This window comes from Varroa jacobsoni, unplaced genomic scaffold (assembly GCF_002532875.2).
Source record: "Varroa jacobsoni isolate VJ856 unplaced genomic scaffold, vjacob_1.0 scaffold_50, whole genome shotgun sequence".
NCBI lineage: Eukaryota > Metazoa > Arthropoda > Arachnida > Mesostigmata > Varroidae > Varroa > Varroa jacobsoni.
Genome location: NW_019212952.1, coordinates 6911 through 34298, shown reverse-complemented (window position 1 = coordinate 34298; position 27388 = coordinate 6911). Strand labels below are relative to the sequence as shown.

Below are 27388 nucleotides of genomic sequence, written 5' to 3'. Positions count from 1 at the left end.
ACCTAATCGTATTGTTCAAATGCGGACTTCGTTACTTTTCCAAGAAATAACTTCCTTTAATAACAACGCACTTCCTTCTAAGGTATAAAGAAATCTGTATATTACGAAAACGTTTTGCAAACCAGGAAAAACATTATCAGCTTTAATTAATCATGAACGAGCCAACCAGAAATGAGCTGGAAGCGCCGATACATGGCGTCGTAAACAGAGCCGCCTAAAAAATTCGCGTAAAAGCTTACGCTGATTTAAGCTGCCTGGACAGGGTGCGCAGAGTAATTGGAAATGACAAAAAATTGCTAAAAATAATTGTAGTTATAAAATGAGTTAGAAGACGGCATAGCCTTCGTATTAAAGTTAGAACAAATTTGAAAAAAAGGAAGGAAACATATAGAAAATTACTTGGTGTAAGAATTTCAGAGAAAAAAAAAAAACTAAGCTCGAATATTGATTCTGTAAACGCTGCATCAAAAATTACAGTGTGATTTATATAGTGATTTTAACCCAACATCTTGTCCCTATCAAGTCAAGAGATAATAACGCATATTCATCCCTGTGCTGTACGAAGAGGAGCAGTTGAGCGGTTACATTTTCTTAACAGACGTATTTCTGACTATATTTTTACGTTCTATGCTTTAGTTTGTTACAAATATAGAATTTGGATGAGCTGAAAGGAATATTGGTCAATTACAAGTTATATATATGTTCGCAGTAACCCCTCCGTCTTCAGATATATACGGTTTGAAAGTAAATTTCAACTGGCGAAATGTTGGACGTTATGCTGAATTGGCAGCCGGGGCTACAGATAACTTACCCAACGTGGTCAAATCAATTCCGATACACCGGGGCGTATGTGCCGAGATAGTATTGGCAATCGAAGCTTTCATTATATACAGAAGACTCCCCGCTAGATAGAGCGGAACGCGGCTGTCGTATTGATTAGGACAAGAGACCCGTTTGATGAAGTCCTGCAAAACGACTGATAAAGCTGTGTTATCTGGTAGTATTATCCGTCATTTTCTATATAGTAATCACTGGACGGATTTGCGGCTATTTCGAACGCGAAAAACATACCTGTTTATATGTAAATATAGGAAATTACTTTGCCAATACTCGAACCTGCGCAAATTATTAGAAACTATTTAGTCAAAACCACTGCGATCACTCGCTTTGTTTTGCAGAGAATTAGATATACTCTCTCGAAATGTTTGCAATATCTTATTTTTGAAATATCTTAAAAAACTGCCTACTTTTTTTTTGTGCAACATTGAAGCTTGCTCATTTAGGAATTTCCATACTTGGAAGCAATCTCATTTGGTCGTGTCTTGATCTATGCAGCTTTCAGGTCGTAAATCTTTGCTGAATTGAGTCAGTCATCAAAATGGGTCTGGGAAAATATGAATTTCGGATTGGCAGCGATTTCGGAGCAGATCTACCGAGCCAATTTCAGCGGAAAGCGGCCGTTAGCAAATTGTGCGGGGCGTCTGCTTTCTTGTCATTCTATTATCAGATACCCCTTCTGAATGTACATAACTTCAGGGCTGAACGTTGATTTTCGACAGTTTTACGTTCACGAAGAGCGTAAACAAACATCGGCGAATCGGTATCGAAATATGCCTAGAATGATTTGACTAGGGATTATCCTAAAACCTTAGAATTCAAAATGCATCTTGTCTGCGTACATATCTGTACGCAATGATTATACGATGAATCAGTCAAACAAAGGGCAACGTAAACAGACGTTCGAAGTAGAGGTTAATCCTAGGCGGATTACATGATCATGTTGATACTGCGTGTTGGGAAATTTTCCGTCGGCGCCTCTCTACTCCGGCAGACAAATCAGCAACGATTCACAACCGCTAGTCGATACGCCACCTCCCATCACGGTAACAGGACCATCCCAGTTTGGCCAGCGCGACCGCACGACGTCAGTTCTCAATAACCGCCACAAGATTTCACCTTTCGGGGCCAACAGCCAGCTAACTGTGGTCATTTTCATCGATGATACGCCGACCACCAGATGGCGCTGTCGTCAGTCATTGGATGAGTTCACATGGTTCCGCGCGTGTCAGTAGAGGAAAGATGGGATGCAATGAGTAACTTACGTAAGTAACGCAAACGATTTGAGCTAGCAGCTTAGACTTTATAAAGAAGTGGTCGCGAAAGCCATGTTAACCGACGTGTAGTAGTTAGTTTAGGGAAGTGCCTAGAGAAATGCTGGGATGAGATAAATTGTCACAGGAAGATTAAACTACGTACCAGCCAAACTGAGAACACCATGGTTACAATAGTTTACCCCTAAATTGATTGTTGGTCTGGCTGACTGGTTAAGTGGTAAATGTTCGTACATTTTTGGTATTTTTTACCAAATTTTTTACGCTAATTTTTTATCGACCGATCCATGGTGCCGTCGGAGGCTTTTTGAAACGATGCGAGCGCCATCTCGTGTCCTGACCCATGTGGTTACTAGCATCAAACAGCTTTACCGTTCAAACCTAACCTGGTACATGAACAGCTAATGCTCGAAGACACCGATTCGGATATTAAATATATATATTAGTCGAAGGCATGACAACTAAATTGGCCGAAGTACCGGTCCGTCCACTGGCAGAACAATATGGATTTCCTCGTCCGGACTACAATGGGTACGTGAAACTGTATAATCCTTTATCAAGATGATTATGAAGAAATACAATTTTATATGTACTTTGGATTGACAAGGTTACGAGCATGGGTACGTCTGCATGCAGTGCATCTCTGGGTTTAGGTAGTACTGTCATCTTAAGTGCCGGTACTTCCACTGTTGCTTGTCGTGAGGTTGAAATGATTTTACCGATTCATAGTAGAAAGTAGCGGGCACAAGGATGTTAGTCTCAAGCCGGAACCCTACAAAACAAAAATAAGAGCCGTGCTTGAACTTGAAATGGGTGTACGGCTTCTACGAGAAATTAACAGGCACTGGGAACGTCATAGGGGATTGTAGGTGACTGGACAAAAGTGGAATGCTAGCATTCGGGTAGATAAGAAATAGTTTTGCAGTAATAGTAATGATAATATGAATCTAAGGACGTACATCTTGCATTCTTTCTAATTCAGAATAATCGTTTGACATAATATTCGTTAGCTGCCTAAAGGCTGAAGACGTCAGCGTCAATTCACACACTAAGAACGTCACGAAATATGACCCGTAACGAGGTCAGCTCGTAGGGCTAGAATTGAGCACTTCAGGAACCAAACGCCGAAGAGATCCATCCTTCCGGCTGTTCGATCGAAACTCGTTTCTTTTGCTGTTCATCGCGCCTTCCGACAACAAAAACAGCATCAGTTATCTCACTCAAGCCCTAACAGTTTACTTTTTAGAGGAATATGTTTGCAGAACACAAAGACGGGGACAGCATTTCAAATGAATACCCGTATCCGCGGCTCAATCACTCGACAGGCGACGCAGACGTCTCAGGAGTTGAAGGCTGATTAAGACGAGACGCTGAAAGCGAGAGATACCGAGAGAATGAACGACGGCAGGAGGGGGACAAATAGCTAAAACTCAAAATGTAACAAAGGCGCCCAACCGAACGGAGAAGTAAGGAAAAGAAAGGTGAGTGACTGAAACGATCACTGGTAACGCCAATGAACGCCGAATCGAAAGATCAGAGATCGCTGCTATCAGGCTTCTTTTCTTTCTGGCCTTTTGCCTGTGATCACTTCCCCCATTCTTTCCTGCGATGCGCTGTTCCGACGCTGGACTTCGTCTTTCATCGTTGCTGTCTCACCGCGGCCGCTAGCCAATTGCCTTTCGAGCCGTTGTCCTTCTGATGCTCCTGAAATGCTCGATGGCCGGCTCTCAGTGTAACACAACGCCATGTAACAATACTAGCAGCATTGGCCGCAGCGGGCGACAGTGATTGGATTGCAACAAATAGCATTAAGCGATTATCGTCATCGGTGACACTGGCCGACGAATGTCGCTGAAATCTGTTGTAATGTTTTGACACCAGCCGAAAAAGTAGTACGGACAAAGCGGCTCTAACGACAAATGGCTAGGCAAAGTAGCGACCAGGTTGAACCTATCGAATCATACATCATTTTGGCAATAAACCCACTCGCTTGTGTCCCCTGAAAGCTTGTGCGTATCCGGAGCGTATGTGAGACTCGAGTTGCCAATGGAAGTTTAATAAAAATATACTTCTTTACGGCTCAGTGTATGTGGTTCATTCAATTGTCTGTCATACATACAGGTTCAATTTTTAGCCCGACCAGTCCTCGTCTAACAGGGGCAGAAATGCTACGTAACGGTTTGATCAGACGAAACCATCCCTTGGAATCTGTTTATGATGTACGAGTAATTCTAACAAAATAAGAACGCTTTCTAGATCAGACTAAGTTGCCATAGAGAAATATATATAGAACTTGTTTGTAGTCCGAGCGGCGTAGGTCGAGCCTCAACGTCTCTCAGAACAGCGTCGTCGAGAGAACGGACGACGGGTAATTTTTGCTCGGTTAATGCACTACGCCTTGTTTCTTTGGCGTCTCTTTTCCTGTCTATCCGTATTCGCGATAGCGTGCCAATGTCATTTTCTGTGTCCTACAAAAATTTGTTGCCAATCACACCTTCACACAGAACTTTAGCAGAAACGATACGTCTTAAGCTAGTAAACGTCCTCCTCGAAGCTGTCTACCAACAGCTGCAGGATGAAGATCTTCTTGACGCTACTACCCTGGTAGTGCTCCAATTTAGCGCTGATCTATAAGCAATATTTGGACGTTGTGGCAGGCGATAGGCGGCTTCTGCTGGCGGATAAAAATGTTAACGTTAGACTCGCTTTTTGCTGACGCGACTCTTACTCAAGCCACTGCTTCTGGATCTAACATTGTGCGATGTTACTTCTGCATATTGATCGCCTTTCGTGATGTCCAGCTCACTTTAACGTCTGTTTTCATAATCGACAAACAAAAACCGAGAGATTTGTCGATTTCAAACGTCAACTCGAAGTGCCCACAGATGCTCGCCGGTTTGCGAAGAGCGCGGTCCCCCGAATTTTCGCCGATTCCCTTCTTCGCTAAATAGATGTAGTGGGCCATTTTTCGCTGGTTATCAAGATTTCTGTCAACAATCCACAGGCAGAAGTAAACAATAGAGAATAGAGCGCGCAGCAAAAGCTAAAACGACAGCTAATCTTGTTGTACTGATCACTTTCGAAAGCAACATTAATGTAGTTGATCACTGACACACCAAGCGAATGGCGAACTTGTACTAGAAACTGTGGCTAGCGTTTGTTGAACCCGTTGCGATGCGATCGCTGTGAATTGCTTAGAAGTTCTACTTAAAAGGATAATAAAGTTTAAGTAGCAGGCAAATTAACAACGGAACGGTGTTCATTGAATGTCGTGGAGGACGCGTGTAATCATCCATTTAGCAGCAAACGTGCGTTTTAGATGTGGAAATTCATGCCCAGATTAGCTCTACCCAGATAGAAATAGTCGTCACAGGAGCTCACGGCAATCGAAGCAGTGCACCGGTAAGGACGGTCGGGATGAAGCTGCTGCGCCCGAGAACTACTTGCTTACCAATAAAACCAATGAAATCATGCTCAAAATGAGAACGACTTTTGAGAGTTTCCAACACTGCACCGCTTATCCGATGTCTCAGTTCGACGATACTATAAATACTTATATGTTGATATAAAAGTGATAAAAAAGGAAAAGACGCGGATGAATCCGGAGACGGGGTGGGTTTTACTGTAAATCTTTCCTCGTGTCGATTCATGGCTGAGGTACAGCATGGAAGCAACGGAAAGCGTTCTCGGTTCAACGGAAATAGTAGTCGCCACAGAAAGACGGCAGACAAAAAGGTAAGCCAGGCAAACCTTACCTACAAATAATGCTTAACTGCGATTAATGGACCATGGACATTGCTGGATATACTGTAACATTTCACTAATTGCTATCAGGAAAGTTCCATTCGCGTGATGAGGAGCTCTCATCATGTTTCTCGACGCATGATGAATCAATCGGTTCTAGAGGCCTGGGCCTTAGTTGCAGCTGTCGACACATCCACTAAATTATTTTGCACAAATCCGTTAGTCTTTATAATGAATGGGCTGATTCGTGTACCTTACAGGACAGACTAAATAGTGAAAATGCTCCGCGAGACGATGAAGAAGTTAAAGAAAACAGCTGATGAACAAAGAGAACAATGCAACATCTTGCTATCCGGCCTTTTGCCTTTTATTCAGTCACAGCCTTACAAGATTCATTCGGCCTTATACCGTTAAGTGGCCCATGATAGCCGCCGCAGAGCACTGGCTGCTATCGCCTCTGACGGCAGGGTGACTATGAACTCGTTCGAATTAGAGCGCTCTTTATGTCTCTTCTTTACTGTCGTTCTGTTAACCGATGATTCCCGTTTGCCATCATCACATCCTACTTCCGGTGACATATCCGCTCCGTCTATTCAAATCCGTGGTGACTGGAGTGGCTGCTTAGGAAATAAAAAAAAAAGTGCATAAAGATCTTCAGGAATCAATTAACACAAAACAGTGCATCAGGCAGTAGGGTGGGCTGGTCGACGGTACGGTACGGTGCCAAGGAGATTGCTGCTGCTGCTGCTGCTGGGGCTTCCCGAACGAACCCAGATAAAAGACAATAGTTGCCATATTCACTCCCCATTCACAGCTACCGACCCAGGTCCCATTCTCCCAACGAAGCGATCGCTTGATGACGATAAGACGACGATGCTCTGTGGTTGGTAAAAAGTCTGTAGTTTAGAAACAGCAGCAGCAATGCCAGCGCAAGAAGAAGATTACGCGGAGTCGTGGGGCTAGTTGGATCCGGGAAATGGGGGTGCAGCGTTTAGGGGAGTTGAGCCGAGGTAGAAGCCAGTGCGCTGTAAGCCAAGCATCCGCTGCAACGTCGTTCGCCTAAGACAGTTACCGAAGAGAAATACATGGAATACACACCAAGTACAACCGACTAGCGGCAAACGTCCAAAATATTGCGATAAAAGAAACACTGGTCAGTGATGGCGCGAATAAGTGTTTTAAAAGGTGACTGAAGTAACTGCTTTTGGAATAAAAAGGTTCTTATCACCAACTACGACCGAACCTCCTCGTATATTGAATTAAAAGGTGCAACGGGTATTCTTGTATTGACATTTAGATGTTAGAAGTGTGTAACTGTCATCCAGCGGGAAATTTTGAAAAATGGGCAAGGTTTGACGGCACAGCGGGCGTTGCCAGTGGACGGCAATCTTCCTTACCCAATCTTTCAGAAGTGGCGCAAGAATTACAAAGGCGACGTGCAACCCCATCTAGCTTATCACAGTGCTCTCCGTCACAGACCGGCGTTACCGTCACTTAGGTGTTTTATATAAATCCTGGTTCGCGCGAGCCCTCGTAAAAAAGCTTTCCGAACGGCAACACATTGAAATGATGATGGCAGTCCTTAAACAAGACTTAGTTTTTGTACGTTCTATTCACAGAATTTCTGATTTGACTACGAGGAGAAAACGCTTTAATTCTCTTTCACTTTATTCGAAAAATCACGATTGTCGTTTTTTTTGCGCTTGGCCTTCCTTAATAAGGATTGTTGCGCAAGACTACACAGTGTCAATGATTTTTCGGGCAGAGTTAGCTACAGCGCTTAACAAATAAGACAAATGCAAGGCAGCCATTACATTTTAAATAAGGTAAATATTATCGGTTTACTTCATCATCCTTTCCCCCTGCTTCGTCGAAGCTCTCGTAGCGAAAGAGCAGGGTATATTTGTGGGGCGGTTTGAGCAGTATAATCGCTAGAAAGAAGAGTATTTCAAGGTTCAAGCAACGGAGTATTTGCCAATGGAAAACGAAAAAAGCATTTTGGGGAAAAGGCTCGACCCACGGAAACAAGTTTCCTTAGATTGTAGTCGGGAAGATTATCGAGAATAGAGTACAGAGGGAGTCTTTGCTTTTGCTGATAGGGAATACGGTTGTCCCACGCAGAGTCAGGACCGAGTTGCAGTGCTTCGCTCGGATGCTACCCTTGTTTCTTAAGTACCACTTCTTGAGTGCATTTACCCCATTTACTATCGACGAAACAAGACGGTTTACACATCTGCGGTCCCCGCAGATAGGCCCAACCATGCCCGTCGACCACGCCTGCCATCGACTAAGGCAAAGCTCCGCGGAAGCTACTTGGCCTACATATTTGCAACTGTGAATATTCTCACAGTCTAACAACAACCTGCAACAAGGATTCATCCCTCTGAATGAGCAAATTTTGTGTCTGCATAGTAGAGTTAGGCTTTTAGTTGCATAGTAAGAGTGAGTGTTTTGTGAGAGGGATATAGATTTAGATGATTTTATGATGTGATGACATAAAGATAAAATTGAAACGATCTTCACCGCGCACCTTTTTGTACACCGCTATACATACGTTGCTAATATACGCGGAAATACTCTGTTGAACTCGACGCATGCGCATTGCTCAGTGTATCGGATCGCCAGCTAATGAGTGTCGATTTTTGTCTTCCCATCCAGAGCACGCAGCCTGTACGTTAATCATGTATGTTTTTCACTTACGTTCTGCTATACTCCGCCCTGCCCTTTGTAGCTTACCTGTCTCTTATGGGAAGAGTCTTGGATCTGTAATTCCTATCGTTGAACGTCGCCATCGCCAACAGCATCGCCACCATCTTGTGCTCTTAGATAGACTTTGCTCAGTACTAATCGTTACAAAGACGCATAGACATACGAGCATACTCGTATGGTCATCGTTACCGCCGGCAACCCGGTGAGTGGTTATCCAATCTTCGTCGTTTCAGGGGCCTTCATTGAATGTTAGAATGATCTTAGCCTTGATTGCCTCGTTCATTTTTGGTACTTGTTGGCCTTTCGCAGGTTTTCCTTTTTTCGCCTACCCCTGTCTAGATTTCTCCTTTAAAGTATGACTTAGCAGCACCGGCAGCAATGCCTGCACCAGCAGTAGCCGCAAAGCCGCAATCATACACAGTCCGTAAACGGCAAGAACAGGTCAAATTTCGAACAGACCTACTCGCATCCAATCGGTAACGGCAGTAGCAATCGTACTAACCGTAGTGCTACAGCAGTTTTTCTTCGGTATAGTGGCGGAGATGTACGAGTTTCTTAAGTGATAAGGCACCGTGTCGAAAAAACGACGACGACGACGCCCGCAAAAGACAGAAACAAGGTAGGTGGAACGGAGGGGGGAGAGGGAGCAGGTCTACTATTGTAGAAAACGATCATAGTGATCAACTAGAACGCACCCGTTCAAGCAAGTGTCCCTTTTTTTCGTACGTGTCTAATGTTTTATTACGAATGCGGCACTGGCGTTTACTGCAGCCGCGGGTGCTTATGTGGCCGCCGCTGCTTTTAGCGCGACCACCTCGCGTCGCTTATGATTGTAATTATCAGCTAGAGATCTTTTCTCAAACCTATTTCAAGGCTTCTAAAAGTTCCTGTTCTTTACCGTTCCTATTCGAAATGAATGCTCTTTTTTTAGGCCACTTTCATAGCTGAACCTATGTGCCTTAGTCATTAAATCGGTTCAGTCCGGCTCTCACATCCTACACGTAGGGCTAAGGAGAGTGTTCGGTGCACAACAGACAATATGCTGTCCTATGTATAAAACGAACGATTAAAATATGCCGAATTATTTTTGAATATCTAGCTTGTTACCGGCTATGGCTTTTGGGTCTGGCTGTAAAAGTCGACACCAGCAGCCATGTTAAAAATATCGCCCTGGAAGGATGAACGCATTGCGCGTCGAAGTATTTCCTGATATTTGTTCACGTGGAGTAGTCCAGAGACAGGCCGGCCCATCATCGCGACACGAGTGCAGCAAGAGCAGAGCGCCGCAGAATGGCAGTTGTGGTACCTGTGACCTATAGAGTTCAAACAGACGCCACCAGATCCAGTGGTGGCAAAAGCAGCGACACAGAGAACAAGACAAAGACGGGAAAGAAGAGGTTATGCCTCTTAATCTCGGTGATGATACACATCGGCAGGGGGGGGGGGGGAGTAAGGGGCGGGCGTAAAAGGGAGAAGATGAAGGAAGAAATAACGGGGATAAAGCGCGAAAAACCCAGAACGACATCAACGATAGATGAGTTCGAGAAAAGTCGAAGGAAAGGCAGAGGGAGCAATCGTATCAGCGAAGACGAAGAAGGAGGAACAAAGATGTAAGCAGTAACCCCCTCTCCCCCGCCCCGCACCACCCATATGTCGCTCTTAGATTTTGTGTATTAACTAAATGACGAGCCAGGCGGCCGGGCTAGAGCAGACATTCGTCATACTGCATTGCTCCTTCCCTTTCGCCGCCTCTCCCATTTGACTCACTCATACCCCGCAAGTACGATGCATAGCACTGTAGACAAGAGCCACGAGAATTGGTATCCGCTCATTATCATGAGGAACTGTAAGTTACAATCAAGGGCGTATTTACAGGAAAACAGTACAAGTTAAATGTAAGGCTATATGAGATAAATTATATTCAATGTGTTTTTGTTGAAGACATCACGCACGCTTACCGGAGCCGTGGGATTGGAGAAACACTAATGATTGATAAGAGTCCAGGTTGATAAGATCATACGTACCAAATCATGCATAGTTTCTGCTTTCTTATATTACGTGCACGACGGAAAGAGTCGGAAGGGTAGAATCAGCTGAACATAAAGCGGAAGGAAAAGAACAAGGGTACGCATACTGAGAGAATGAATTACCGCGTCACTCACAACGATGATGCTGGCAGTAGCGACATTAGCAACGATGCCGGTTCACTCTGACTATGACGGTCGGGACGGAAATTAGAATGAACAACTGGAAATCGAGATCCAGTGAGACCGCTCGCAAAGGACGCCACTTTAGCAGTACAAACCAACATTTGTAACATTGTTAAAACTTTTACTTTAACCGGTTTTAGTTGACGACGAAGCAGTCGAACCCGGCTTACTATGTTATCATAGCGGCAGCTTCGAGACGAACAAGCTCATAGAGCATTTGTTGTAGCTTCCTGAACCGATGTATTAATCTGATGCTTGACAAGAGCCGATTAAACAATTTCAAACCTCCTGAATGGCTTCTTCGTCAGCGTGTATCTGGCTAAGTGACTCCGAGGCCGTGGGATGTGCTGAAAACATAAAAAGGCTAGAAAAATGAGTGAAAAAAAAATACTAGAAGAAGTAACCAGGGAAAAGGGGTATTCTCATCGGTCTTAGGACCAGACACTATATGAGGCGCGTTATACATACGCGCATAAATATGGTTAGATGGATACAGAAGGAAGATACGGTTTCTTCTGGATGGCTAATAGGAAGTAAAAAGCCTTTAAGCATTGGTTTGGGAACAATCTCTGCTTTTAAAAAGTTACTTATATTTTAAACTTTGTTATTTCAATGGATGCTTCAACAGTGCTGATCATCACGGGCGAAACAGAGATTGATAGATAAGCAACTGTATTTTCGGGTACTACATGGTTATCCGAAGGTAGGCCTATTACTCCTACGTGTGAAGTCTAGAACGCATAACATTGCAACGAAATTGGGTTGGTCCCGGCCATTAACAATGCTTTGCTATCCTGGTCACGGTTCACTGTTCCTGCAATGGAGTGCCAACCTAATTTAACTCTATAGCTGATCATGTATATCAAGCTTTTTGGTGTGATTTCTGGCCAATTCGACATTGGTGTTTGCGGACAAATTTTCATATCCGAAAGAATGTCAGTTGTTAAGATATTGAAATCTATATTATTAACAGCAATGCCTTTGTCTAAACAAGTTAAGATGTCGCACTATACCCGTATTTAGTGTCGACTATCCAGGCATGGGTGATGTGTGTTCTATCAAAGGTCTCTCTTCGGCGGGCAAGACGCTAGAAAGTATCATTTTTGTTTATCAAGACGTTCCAGGCCGATTTTCCAGTTCCTGTTCGTATTCAATAAAAATCGTTCAACTGCCCCGTTAGTACTTGAGCTATATACCCAAACTAAACGCAATCCCATATCATTTTTATCTTTTCATTAACTACTATGTGATTAATGTGTCCACTTCGCTCGGTCCTATTTGGTCACCCTTCACTGTAAATAAACCCATGAAAAATTTGTTGGCATGCACCATGGCCGGTTTCGGTATCGTACAATGTGTAGAGCTCCTTCACTGCTCACGGCAGAAAATTTTGTGTGCGGCACTTTTTCGACGAGGTCCACACCTCGTCTGTTCGCGTTTATTGGTTCGTTGATGGAACATGCCGCCATCGTAGATGTTGAATACGGTGTGAAGTATGAAAACTAGCTACACTTTTTTAAAGTGTATGCGTGGCCGTTTGCTTACATACGCCTTGTCTGATCTCCAGATAGATTATTATTACTGTGTTATTTATCTAATTCATTTTACGTCATTGATGTACATCTCTCATTATAATTTGGCATTTTTTGGATAGAGTTAATGAATGCAGACAGGAGTTTCCAGATAGTACAACGTTCACATAGGGATATACAATGAATAGAAAAATTGGATCCTTGTTAACAAATTTGTCGAGGGGTACGATATAATTATAACACGATAAGCTATATTTGTAACAATTTACACATTGGCATAAAGTACCTGCGATGTAGGTCCACAGGTAGGTCTGTAAACAAATTGATTGAGGCTGGCAGGCCAAAGAGTGCTGTAATATATGGGTGAACATAGTTTTCTATTTGTCAAACATCGATTCTACTTACTTTTGCTATTCTATCATGTGTAGCACGGGAACTCTTTTTATCAATACATCGCAGCGTTGTCGTGATACGCTGGGACTGTGAGCTCATCTTCTTCACCGTCTAGAGCAAATACGAAAGGCACTCAGAACCGAGGGCCAGCTAGCTTTCAAGTCGACTCTTAGGGCCAACTTTTAATACGAACTAATAAAAGCTACGAACGTGAGTTGCATCGTGCACTTACCAATTCTGTTTTGTGCGTTTCAACACCGTGTGGCACCAGGCTGCTGTGGTCGTATCAACCTCAACAGCTCACCAACGCCTGACCACGTTTCGCGTGTTCGGCCTCTAACTCAACCCGGCGACAGGGACTGCCCCGGGTCGTTGCGCCTGCGGATCCCGATGTCGACCACGACCGTAAATGCAATTTCGCGAATCAATTCCCGCGCATTTCGTTCTCAGTGCTACGGCTACTACTAGTATTACTAACAAAAGTAATAGTACCTCTAGCTCAGAACTTGTACCATCTATTTTCATTGTCGTCGTTTTTCATTTTGGAACCTACGCGATGGCGCCGACTGAGACCTAACCTGAAAAAAAAAGCTAAAAGTGGAGTAGCAACAGCAGCAGATCCACATCATAATGGAACCGCAGCCTAAGAAGAGGTACGACGCCATCTCTTGATGAACTAACGGCGGCACCAGCACTTAGAGAAGGGCTTAGGTTTAAAGAAAGAAAAAGCCCACGATAGTTCTCTGAGCAAGCAAAAAGTAGTGGACTATGATAGCCCATGCATTTTTGAGACGTAGCCAAGCTGGTCATTGATGAAAAGGTAAAACCGTAATATTGAAGGATTGTATTATATTTTAATCCGTAGGTATGCGACACAGATCCGCTGGAAGAGTTTTCTGGGCCACTAATTGCTCACATTTTCATCGGCAAAGGTGGTCCCGTTGAGGTCAGCACGGCCTGAATATACGTCTAAAGTTAGATCTTTGATTAATAGACAACGTAGAGTTTGCAACCAGTATTGCAAGAGTTAATGTCAAACGTTCACGTGCCCAGAATATCTTTGCGCATTTAAGAATATAATAAAAATAAATAAGATAAATACGTAATTTTAAAAAAATGTATAGAAAAACCTCCTGCGTGGTTCTTCGTTACTTCATTAACACCAACTTACAACAGCTATCCCATATTATCGAACAGCGTACGTCCTGACCTCTAGATCGGATAACTAAACGGACAATAAAGCCAGATCAGACAAGTGGCAGATTGTCTCTGCGGTGATCTCACAACCCGATATTAATACCGAAAGGCGAAAGTGTATCAACGGATTTCTACTAAGCGCTAATAAGCGTCGAGCGATTACTCGGATATCGTCTGCCGTGCGACATATTGACAGAAGGACAGAATCCGGTGGATCGGACGATCAGGGCCGTTCAGCAGACATTTAGGACAAACGCGAAGAGGAGACGCCAAGCACCTGTTAGCATCTATAACGTCTCGACACGCGGACGCGAATAATACGGGCACATGTCAAGTGTAAGCTGCCGTCAAGCTTGTAGCAGCGGTAGAAGAAAGGTCAAATGGACCAAACCCTGAAATACATCTGTTACTCCAACGTACATGCGTCATAAAAAATGGCGATAATTATAAGGCTCGATTAATTATTACTGTCATGGCAAATGGGCATAACGATGCTAAAAAAGGCCCTTGGCTCGTATTTCTTCGATTCGTGTTTACATTATGAAGGTAGAAATAGCCTGCTGTAGCCTGAGGCCCAATCTATGTATGTATGATCAGTGACGTCTGATTTTCCCGCTCATTGGTAAGCTGCGTTTCTGCGAAAGAATAGATTCTGCGACATTTTCCCAGAACAGGACTTGTCGCTACAAGTACAAAATATAATATTATATTATTATGAAATAATAATAATATCACAGTGGGGGTATTTTTCGGAAGGTGCTAACTAACTTATTTAGCACAATGAGACTGCTGTTTACAAACCGTAGTATACTGTCGAACGCATTGATATCATTTGCAAGTCTTGCCGTTAGAAAAAAAAAAGCTTCGAATTTTGTGTAATAACTTATGAGCATTAAGTCCTTTTTTTCCCCTATCAGGAATCACCTTTCGGAGTCGGATTGCCCTAGTCAGAAGAGAATCGTTCTACGTAACTAGGAAGGGCCCTGTTAACCTAATGCGTTGTCTATGGATATTCGCCGCCATATATTTTCGCTGTCCAGAGGGATCATGATTACAAATACTGTGGCTGTCATTATTATTATTACTACGATTACCGCGACTATCCATAGAGCATCGACTTGATTCCTGTTGCATAGTCGTGATCAGAGCTTGACGCCGCGGTTTTACCCTATCGTGTCGGCTGAATCTGAGTGTTCGGCTTAACTGTGTCTACCGCACCTACTGATTCCCAGAGGTGACCAATCAGCATCCGAGACTTGGCAATGTGCCAGCGCATCTGTAACTGTCCGATGTTCGCCCTGCGATGCAAATTTGCTCGATGTGTTTCATCATCCTAAACTTCCAAATTTCTACATAGAGTGAGGCTCAACGGCATTTTTTTCTAACAAGTATACCCTAACAAAGCTGTCGCCTACAAACGAAATTGTGCACTTTTATGAGATTCATATCCGTTACCAGCAGTATCTAGCCGACGAGTGTGGGGTCTTCCACGTCCCATCGGGGGATCGGGTAGCTGGCGGCTTGTCTATGCTTAGGAGGTGTAGGATGAGGTGTGAGAGTGACTTTCGCATCGTTCGTCTCACTGTCACTGCGGTCGTGAAAAGGCCAAAGCCAGCGTCGGGGCCAGACGTACTTGTGCTTTTTCAACCTCCTTAGCTACCACATCCTGCTTCCTGCCAACTCACTCTGCTCCTTCAGATATTATCTGCGTGTTTTGCCTCCGCCAAAACCCCTAGCCGCAAACGCCCCCGCGCACAGGTCCTTTCCGCTGTTTTCACCACAGTGGTTGCTGCTGTTGCTGCTTTCAGAGCTAACAACGATAGCTAAGCGGACAGATTACCATAAAAAGGACATTTTTTCCTGGTGGAGCCCAGCCACAGTCCAGCTAGTCATCATGTGGGAAGGCGAGCTAGCGGGAAAACGGTAGCAGCTAGCGGTAGCGGCCGATGCCTAGGAGCTAACGTCGGCGTCACCATCACCATCTTCGTCTTTGCATGCAGCAATTACCACTCCCCCTATAGAATCCATGTGGCCGACCAGTTGGCGTCGGGTTTCGAGCAGAGCACAGAACGAAAAATGGACGATGGACAAAAGAGGGCTAGCGTTTCGGACGCTATAGATTGGAGGACTGCCGCATTGTTTCTAATCTAGTGTAGCTGTGCATGCTTGCTCGTAGATTGACCGAGTGTCTGTGTGCTCATGCAATGCGCAGGACAGTCAGGTATGCTTTATGTTGCGAACGAACACTGCACCAACAAAGAAAAGCTGAGAACAATATAAAAAGGAAATATGGAGATGTAGGCGAACAGGACGATCATCGTCGCGCCTACTTTGTATATCAAGGATCTTGGTAAACCACCTTTGACAGATCTGTTCGCCAATGTCAACGATGACGGTAGTGGCTCGAGATGAACTGTATACTAATACGGTTTCCATAATATATACTATACTGTATACTAATACAATTTCCGCTGTTGAGGTTATTATCGTTGACTCTGAAACGATAGCCTGCAGTCCCTCGAAAATTGTACGCCGGGACGAGCCGCTGACCGCACATGGTATTGTTTCAGGTGAGCGAAACCATATACAATGGTTAATTCGTGACATTTTTATCTGCTTAATAAATAGACGAAAATGATTTAGCCGTATGTACGGGCTGACAGTTTTCGCTTTCTAGACTCTGCGCTTGTCTAGCAGGTGGCGTAAATGGAACAAACGAGGGCGGGACATTTAGCTTGCAAACACAACGAGGTCACGTAGCGGGCAGCTGTTTTCTTCCCCAGATCACATTTTGATGTTTGTAACGACATACAATCGAACCCTAACACATTTAGCGTCAACAACGCATTCAGCTATTGAAATTGCCAACGTTCTCGTACTGATCTGTATACGATAGTACAGGTACGATTACGTGACAAGAACAAAGTTCTCTCCTGATGTGACAGCTGACCAACTAGACAAAAAGGGGTCATATAATAATATACGATTATACGTGATTGATTATTTCGCAGGTAACGTAATCGACGCATAAAGTTGATCGTCAACTTATAAGGGACAATATCACGTTGAAGTAATACGTTTATTTACGTATATTGTGTACGTATTGTATCTGCGCTTTGGCAGACTTATTTCGTGTATTATGTGCAGTACGGGCGAGCTTAAGTACTAGGCAATCATTTTACTGCTCTAACCGATGCCGACTGCTGCTTTTGCTCGGTTCATTGCTCAATTGACGAAGTTGCGCGTCATATGTTGCTTGTTGTAGGTGTCAGACACGAGCGACTACCACTCATCGAGATATATTCGTGTACTCGTGCGCCATTGGTGCATATTTCGATGGAAAACGAAATGAGTGTGCGATATCTGACCGGATAAAACTACGACCCTCGTAGGAGTCAAACTACAATATATGGAGGGTAGCACTGGGTGCCACCGGGCGCTGTCGCATCGCTTTTCACAACAACACTAGCAACGGCTCCAACAACACCCCTGACAACCCCCCTAATAATACCCGTGCGTCTGCTATTGTTTGGGATGCACCACGAGCAGTTCTCGCGACTGCTGCTACTATAACAACAGCAGCACGAGATGGTTTGGGCGTGTCCTCGGTCGCATCCTCCGATACTAAAATATTCATGCTACATCCGCACAACCGGCAAATGCATAGATGCACACACATACAAACATACACCTCCCCACCCTCACCCCCAACAAGGGGAATGGAATGGATGGATGGACGGGCCGACATACAGACGAATACACAACGACGAGAAATAGGAAAAGAGAGTGCGCGACTATTGCGCCCTATACTAATCGAGGTGTCTAACCCAAAAGTCAGAGCGGCCGGCGATCAGGGACTGTACAGGCAGGATACGCCCTTGAGCCAGCAGGCCCTAGCTATGCACACCATCATACTACGCTACTCTCTCATGGTAAACCATAACACTACTGCGCGATGGTGCGGCAGACGTAAAGCGTTCGTTGCCATCTTCATCGCCAAAGAAGTGAGTGATCATCGTTATGGGTGGTGGTAAAATGATAAGCTAAGTATGGTACAATGAAGATAGCTGTGTATCCGCCAAAGATGAGAACATGCGTGAGAGATTATTAACGGAATAAGAAGTACAGGACTCGCAGCGATCGACTGTTTGAACTACAAGTTGCCCATGTGTATAGCGTTACGGTGCATGGTTCCTCTTCAGTATGCGCACTAAGTGTTCTTACATGTAAATATATTTTTTTCTTATGACGTGTACTAATGATATCGTTAATTTAAAAGTATTTTCGTCGTTATTGCTAAAAATTGACAAAATCTACAACTAATCAATCGCAATCGCGACAGCGAAAAAAGGGCAAATCGTCCAAAAGAAGAGATTAGATAGTAAAATTGAGGATGGACGAAAGGGTCAGCCAAGCTGCAAAACGATGGTCTGTGGTTGAGCGTTTGACCGAGTTCCGCATTATTGCCAAGGCTAATATTCCTCTATTACTTAGGGCCTGAGCAACGGATCAAGGCCTTGGTGACCGCAGCAGGTGTGTACACGACTGAGCGCATCAGCACCTGTTAGAGATACTTACAGACCTTTGCCATGTGCAACTCAATATTGGTCGATTCCACTGTGGGCAGTAAGGCGACGTGGGATGAGTCCAATGATCGTCTGTTTGCGCGGTTTTTACGGAAAGCATCATCTCACGCAGGAGAACGCTGCGCGTGGGTCCGATAAGGTGATAAAAACCTGTACGCGTTTTCCCAAGGGAAAGCAGTTTCTGCTGGGCTGTATCGGGTTGCCATTAAAGTTTAGGTCTTCCTAGGAGAGATCAAGGTATTTTGCCTGCGTGACGACTTGCTGAAGTATCTGACTGTAGCGTCGTCGTTTGACTGTACGGCCTTTACGAATCTTGCATTACCGTGATAAAGCTGGGGCCCGACCGTCGCCAGAGTCAACCAGTATGCCCAGTAGGTCAAGCTCCTGTTGTTACTGTGTTGCGCCGAGTCGCTTCTAAGCTAAGGATCGCAATGCTAACAGCAACCAGACCCGCTGCATTCGCGTGGCACTGCACGAAAGACCTGTGTCGGATGCATCCTAGTGGCGTCCACTCAAGAGTTGGGAGGCTTTGAGGTGGCCCCGATATCAAAAGGATGCAACGGACGAACCCTCCTCTGAACAAGATTATCATAAGACTCCCGGATGTCTTGTCACTCTGGGAAAACAAGTGGGCATGTAGACATTCAAAACACTATGCAGCGGATGCTAAAGCTGCTCTATATTAGCCGCGGAATATATCTACAGGTCAGGAAAGTTGTGGTTCGTTGTGAAGGTTGCCCAGAATCAAAAGCTAGAGAACCACAGGCGTGTAGTCTGACTTCTTGTTCTTATTCGAAGGTATCTACAATTATGAAGATAACTGGTTGTAGAGAATGCTGAGCCGCGTACGCGTAAACGTCGATAAACGTTAACAACCAAAGCGCAAGATTCGGTTCGGGCACATAGAGTAGACCTTCGAGGAAGGACTAGCGTAGAACCTAATTGGAAATGAGCTGTATGTATGTTAATCTTAGAAAGTCTTAACCTTATTCTTTTCTATAGTAGAATAAAAAATAAGAGGGTTAGAAAAAAACATATTTCTATTTTACTATGTTTTGCACGCAACTCAAGAGAACGTCTATCGAACGCGAAACATTTCGAACAGATTATACATACGATTATACGTAAACCTCTAGCGCACCTAACCGTTAGCGTTAGATTTTCCTCTAAACAGACAGGTGTCCTCTAATCATCATCACGACGTTTGCCTTATCCATATAATTATATCTGCACTATTTGTCCTTCTCAAACACAACACGCTTGGAGTATAGGTAACGTAGAAACGACCCGTGTCACTCACACATTTACCCACTCCTATGGCTCTTACGCTAAGCCCATTTTACACATACAGCTTTATCTCCCCCTCCACTAAACTCGTGAAAAAAGCGCCTTTGTCATTATCTGTAGCGGTTCATACCGAAGAGGGGCATTCTAGCATTGGTTGTGGGTCTACTCGTAGACAACAGACCCGTTTAGGCCTCGTAAACATGCGACTGCGCGGTATCACAACTGCCCCTTTGCTCTTCGAAGTCGTACAGAGCTACAAACATAGTGCTCTCTTAATTCGACAAGAAACAACGCACTGTTTCCGTATCAACTTATGCGGGAATATGAGATGTCAACACGCGGCTACTTTTCAAGTTACCTACATCACCAGCAATAACTAACGCAATTTATTAACTTGAATATGTTGAGGAACGACGATGTCGCTTACAACCAGCAGAAGCAGATATTATTGGCGAATCATTGAATCTGCCAAACCCGAACGCAACGGCGTTGGTACTCATCTCAAAATGCAAGAGGGGTGGGGGGTATGTTTGTAGCTATATTTATTAATTTTTTTTTCTTGCCCCAGAAGTGAATTTGACGAATTAGTTTGATGTTCGGTAAGTTGATATTTATATATTGCACACTGCATTGATGAATAATAGTGTGTCACCATATCCAGAGTCCCTAAAACAGGTACCTGATCGAAAAAATATACGTTTGATTTCATATAAAATTTATAGCATCGACGACTTATATTGCGTACAGGGTAACGCCGGACTTCTGGTCGACACGCACGTTCTCTGAAAGCGAACTTCACGCATTAATCATTCTGAGAAGTGTCCTCAACTCTTTAACTATTAGGCTAAGATAGAAACTACGCTAATTCTAGTTAGCAATACATATGTAGATGATGGCCCATGGGAATCAGAGACGACGGTTTATTGCGGTCCCAATGTATCAAGCACAAGGCCGGCGAAAGACCTATATTGCAGAACCGTTCCGGCCAGAACGTTGTAGCCTACTTGGTGCCACTGAAACGCTTCCAATGTAGGTGCTTCAGCTTTGAAATATTCAGTTTTATATGATGGAATAGCGTAGTTTCTACGTGTACTAACTCGTCTATTCTGTTCGTGCGTGCCTCTGGACTCTACTCTGCCGTAAGTTAACGAGCACTTATTTACAGAGTGATACGTTCTGTTCTTAAATTAGATGATGTAATCCTTCCGGTCAATGCTATTCTATGTGCGTTATATGAACTGCGCGATCTGAACACCACCGTCAGATCGCGCTTATGGCTATGGGTATTTCACGAACAGCTTAAGTTATATTTTCGCTACGTATAATACTAACAGTATAATAACAGTAATACATTATCGCATCGTCATGAAAGATATATTGGAGCTGAACATAAGCTAGCTTCATAAGAACGTATTCCTAGACGTATACGCATTATCTAATACGATGGTTAGACAGGACGCGACGCCTTTCTGCATACGACCATTAAGCACTCCGGTGCAGTCTTTCAGTCATTGTCAATTGCCACTATACACGATGCTCCGTAACCTCGGGCAGGCCACGGTAGGCCAACTCAGCAAGGCCTCGCAGCCAAGCTCAGCGGCAGTCACGCCGTCGCTGTGGCCTTAACGGTGTTGTTATTCAAGCTGCTTAAATATGTACAGCGGAGGCCTGACAGAGCAAGGTATCATGCGAGAGAGCGAGAGAGAAAGGAGGAAGGGCACAGCACTAGTGGCGGAGACGACAGCGTGGTGGCTTTAGTAGCGATGGTAGGGTCGTGCAGTGCTAATAGGGTCAGCAATATTTGCCGTGAAGTCCAGACCTAAACAAAAAGCAATGGAGAAAACAAGAGGCTGGGAGCACAACGACAATGGCACCTACGCTGATCAGCACCAACGGCCACTGGCCGCAGGCCGCAGGTCAACGAATTAGATGTTAGCCAATGAAATTGGTCCATAGTTAGTTTTATCATCAACGCATTGTCATGAGAGGATACAGGGAAGTACTATATTAGAAAGTGTACAATGCATTGGGTTAACGTGGGCGTGTTAGTCAGAGAGCACGTGCTATCTCTATTTTTCCTTTAAGTAAATAAAACTGTGGAATATGTTGTCATAAAGGAAATTGATCTGAGGAAAACTACGTATTTAATAAAAAAAAAAAATAAATAAATTACGTAATAATTTCGTCTTGATCCGAACGCGGTGATTAGCGGCATTCACCTCACTAAACACCATGTGAAATAACAATGATAAAAAAATAACAAATGTTTAATTTTTTTGTTTGCCCACTGTCCCTGGCTCTTTTTCTCACTTTATTCGAGTTAGTATAACTATTACATCAAATCCTAACGAATGATCTATTTGGTACCACCAAACGCTACCACCATGAATGTAGAGAGACATTTAGGAACATAGGAATAATTGCCAAAAAGTTACTTGTTTGTTCGCCTAACAGCTCCCTCGCCATTTTATTCAGACGCACCCCCTAATGATGTTTACTGCGCGAGTGCTTCATCGAGTTGGCAGAATCTCCAAGGAGACCGAACAACTGTTGACGAGACAGAACAGCTAAAACCCATGCCTTGCCTTATATACTACATGTACTCTTCAAAACTCGCACCACTCGATTGTTAAGCAGCCGCTCTACCTGAAAAGTCTCTGTTTTCCTGATTTCCCTCCAGCCTACATAAACACTGCTATTGCGTACTCGCATTTACCGTAGCTTCTCTCCCGTTGCTTTTCTCTCTCTCTCTCTCTCTCTCTTGCAGCATCGGCTTCAGTGCCTAACGCCGGTAACGGTGAGCAACTTCGGATGAGGAACACGGACGAGTGATGAGCGCTAAGAAATGAGTTAGACGATGTCCGTCAGTGGACAGGCATCGTGCAATTATATATAAACAGCCCAGAGCAAGTTAACTGTCGGAGGTGGCTGCAGACCGTATTAAAGTGGGGGTCTAGGCAAAGTCTAACGACTCCTGTTGCTTGTGGCTCTTTATGACAACGCTACTCAAGTTTTATACTCATCATAACCCAGTCTCTTTCCACCTCACTCATCCTTAATGGGCAAAGTTTTTCCTCTTTTCTGCCTAATACTCCTACCGGATTCTCTCTTTGTTCCACCCTGGTCGGTTACTATATATTATATAGTCGCCCACTATATAGCTAGTGTTCGGATCGCCGATGCTCGTTCCTACTGGCTACAAAACATCACCCCACTGTAGGCGTCAAAACTATCGTAGTGAGCGCGGGCATAGGACCACTACGATTACCATTACTTCGCCGTATGCTATAGACAGACACAGCTGATGCTGCGGGGAATCGCCAGGCGTTTACGGCGAACAGATCCTACCTTTTTCCTTCTCTAGATCTCGGCGCAGCCGCGGTAGATTCATGGACAACCGCAGCACGAGTTGAAGGCGGCAACCTAACACTACAAGAACCAATGATAAAGAGAAAGGACCTCGGGTCGCGTTCTTTAATGCTGCTAATGTTGAAATTGTACTATGTACTCACACCTCCTTAAAGAATTCTTCCCGTGCTAGCAACTGGATCTCGACTAGACTAGACTGGCCTATTGTAGGCCGCGGTAGTCGAAACAGGCCAATGCGACGAATTACACCTGACTCGCACAGACCGACGAAGCAGAGTCCAGAGAAGTTGTCTTGCTCAGGCTTCAGTTGAGATATGTACAATGCCAGACGGGCCATTGAACACGGGTCGATGAATTGTAAACGTTGTCACATCAGTGTTTTTTGTACTGAAGATGAGGCGCACCGTACTGATAAATGCAATGCACTATATACTTATGCCTGTATGTTGTAGGGGAATGCGGATAGACACGTGTGGGCATGACAGAGGACGACTAGGTCTGAGCGTTTCTGGGAACAAACTCTTATTATCGTTGCTGTTTCGAAAAAAAGTTACCCGATACGAGCCAGCTGAAACGGGAATTCAAAAACCTATACAAGAACCGTCTACAGTAAAATCTCTGCCCAGTCAATATTATAGTAGTCGTCGTCGTCGTCGTCGTCACTGTCATTTTCGATTTTGATCAACGATGACGAATCATCTCACGGAAGAGAGACATCCACTTAGCATCTACTAAACAATTTAAGCCTTCGCACAAACAAGTTGGAATATCTTTGATCTGAGCTGCCTCTCAACCGGAATTTCCGAGTTGGTACGTCGCGCGCCAATAATACGTTCGACCTTAAATTAACTGATAAGTATAGCCGAGCGTATTATTATTATTATAGTGCTATCGTCTCCATAATCAGTGGTTCGAGGGGCGAATTATGAGAATAGCAAGTATTGTTGTCATATTAGGTCTACCTGATGGGCGCTTATCATCCGTCCTAAACTCCATTTAGACTTTCTCCTGCATATAATCTAATAGATGAAACAGGACAGTGGGATCGCTTTTTCCACGTTGCCTCCGTTGTGCTTCTTCTATTAATTAATTTCAGGGAAATTAATGTTCAGCCGATGCGGTCCACTCGCGTCACAGGCAGTTGTTGCTAAGGAGACCGACAGAGGGGCGTGTGTTGTAGTGAGAACTACAGGCATAATATATGACCGGAGATGGTTTATGCATAGGAGGAGTCAGCAGAACTATATTTGAATTTGGTACTATTAACGAACTTCAGTCGCTCGTAGTGCAGCGGCCCACCTTTTTTAAAGGGTGATAGTGTCCTCTGTGCAAGCTATGCCGTTTTGCAAACTGGGGACTGATTTTTCATTCTTACCAAGAGCAGTTTCCGCTGTACAGGCCCCTGTGTACGCCGTTTTTAACTCTTCGATTTCTAATCAACTCCCTTGTCATGATTATTATTGGGTACATATATAGGACTGCTCAGAAGAGCGCACAAATCTAATGTACACTGGTCCCAAAGTAAATTATCGAAATGTCAAGCATGTATTCTGTATAACATCTAGTTGTATTGTGTACCCTTACGCGCTCGGACAAGAATCTTTGCCAGGAAAAGCAGGCTCAGTTGTTCGCATATTGACTGAAGTCGACAACTAGGACAAAGTGTGCATCCGCAGCTTAGTTATATAAGCTGTATGTAGTCACAGAGAACATTCCATGATTATGTACAATGTTTACTATATTCTAATGTGAGCCAGTGAGCGCTTATCGAGTTGAAATTAAACTAGAGTCATCGGTTGATTTTACCTGCTGGCAGCTGACAGAAGGTACCTCAGGCAAACCCTTATCCTGGACTGCCTTTTCTGGTCTAGACACTGCTATTATACGCATCTCTACCCTGCCGCCGTTTTGCCATCTAATACGAATCAACCTCTTAACCATAGTATTGAAATTCCATTAGCAACGAACTCGGCAAACTTGTTGTTAGGTGCAGGCAAAAATAGCAGAGCTAGGATAAAATGAAAGGCTGTGAGAATCGGATCAGCTACCCCTGCCATCGTTCGCCTGCGGCGTGATGGCCGCGACGGCTGTTTCTTATACCGGTTGCATCGGTACTAACCCCCCGGCCATGGGCTATTCGTCTGTGCATCGGTACGCGAACCACCGTGGCGACTAAAGGCGAGCTTTTTCCGCGCACCATGAATGCATTCATACATAATGCGGTTGACGGGTAACTGAAGCTGGATAGGTAACCATGTTCGTTTACAGATGTGAATATACCATCTGAGACCAGAGCAACATCAGTTCTGTGACCAGAGAATATTAATTGACAGGGACTGTCGTATCGTTCACGAATGAAGGCATTTCATGGAACGAGAATCGTTCCATGCATCGGCAAATGGAAGCATTGTCGGGTCGGCTTTCTTCCAATGTATATGATATTATGTACAGGTGTATTCGGCAGGCCGGGAGCGATTCGGCGAGAAGCGGAGGGCGTCTTCCGCAAATGGAACGGCTGGGAGCAGTGCCAGCTGATATCCAGCCAGGCAGTGATCCCTCGAGCTGTAGCTGCTCGTTCGGTATGGATCCCGAATTATCCTCGTTTTCCCAACAGATACGCAGCACTCTGCAGCGAGCTTATGGACGCATCAGGAAGAAGGCATACACATTTCTTGCTCACCGAGTTCGCCTTATAATAGCACAGAAGAGTTATCACGAGGTGCGCACGGTAAAATGAAGCTATAGGATTTAGGGTTGACAATCAGACTCTGAATTGCCTTATTCTGCTCACACACACAGCTGAGATGTGTAACATTGACGTGCTTAAATCTAAATAACCCTATCTAATAACATCTTGTTAAGCATTTCTTCAAACGGTTGACTTCCGCAGTATGAGAAAAGTGTATCTACAACCGGCGTTGAAGACGTTACCGTTGCACCATCGCCCTTAGTCATAACGTGCCTAAAAAGTATCTGTGTGCCATGTTTCTGCGTTAGAGGCTAATCACTGTAGACCTTTACACAGAAGTAAATCCATGGCAAAAACACCACTGATGGACTTTTTTTTCAGGCTATCTGTGGCATCATAAAAGCGAAAAGTGAAGAATTGAAACCGCGGTCATTTCTATCTATGTGCAATCTTCTCGCCCACTTTCTCACTCTGTCCATTAAAATTGTGCCAACTGCTAGGAAGTCAGGATAGAAGCGCGTAAAATTGTATCCTATTCTTAAATTTTAGCAAAGTCTCTGGTAGTGGGCAATCATCTCCTTTTTTGTCGTTGCACACCAATGACCGGTTCACATAACGTCGTCGTGTACCGCTGGTAAATCATTAATTAACGAATAGCGTCTTGGCCTTCCAGTTCCAATCAGTCGCGATGGCTAGAACAATGATGACCAGCGCATGTCATCGCTCCATCAGCTCGTTCTCGCCCATGGCTCTTTCGATTTGCCAGCTCGAGAGACGCCCTTCCCTATACAAACAAATCATCATCATCGTCGTCTACTGGCATTGTTCATGGGCAGGCGAAGATCGTCATCGGACATTCGTATTCGTTATGTAACAGGGAAAACTGATTGTATCGAGGATTGTATAGGATTATGAGGTCGCAAGGCTGCGTCCGGCATAATGACGGCATATTTGTTACTTTCTTCGTCGTTCCTTTAAGCATATCCTTGCTACTATATTTATTTATTTATTTATTTATTTATTGCAGATTTATTCCAGCTGCCCCCAACCTGCTCCTCCAACCACAGTTTAGCGTTCATGTTTTCGTTCACTATTCCAGCTGTCCTTACTCTAAGACTCCCTGTGTCATAAGGCTGACTCCACGCTTTTTTATGCCCCTCGTCGCCTCGCCGTCACCACGTCGTCCGCTGCGTTCTTTCTATGGTGAGTCTCATACGACAACCGCTGCCGGCAAGCAGGCAGGCTTCTGTAGTTGCATTGGTTTAGTATCTTTTGCTGCTGCTGCTGCTGCTACTGCTGTTGTTGCCATTGCTAAAGAACGCAGTGAGGCAGTCGGTAGCCTGATAGTAATGGTGATAGAACCGAAATTTAGCTCAGCCCGAGCGACAAGACCACTCCCAGTTACTCTGATGTTCAATGGGGATAGCCGGTCGCAGCAGTTAGTTTGGCTATCGTCCTATGCCACTTCTCCACTGTGCGGCGCGCCGCACTAATCTATGCATTTCCAAGTGTCGCTATATTTTGTAGCGGCCGTTTATCACCGAAGATACGCCACCCATCC

The 27388-nt window shown here is 44.4% G+C and overlaps 1 long non-coding RNA gene across 2 annotated transcripts in view; it reads left to right on the top strand.

Annotated features, from left to right (window-relative positions):
- Positions 1 to 1868: 1868 nt before the first annotated feature.
- LOC111260749 (uncharacterized) overlaps positions 1869 to 27388 on the top strand; it is a 29072-nt gene continuing 3552 nt past the window's right edge. Inside the window, exons 1-3 of one of the 2 annotated variants that reach the window (XR_002680532.2) lie at positions 1869 to 2642; positions 3358 to 3592; positions 26927 to 27030. This is a non-coding gene — a long non-coding RNA (uncharacterized LOC111260749). The remainder of the gene's footprint in view (positions 2643 to 3357; positions 3593 to 26926; positions 27031 to 27388) is intronic. The other variant, XR_002680535.2, reaches the window with a different exon arrangement.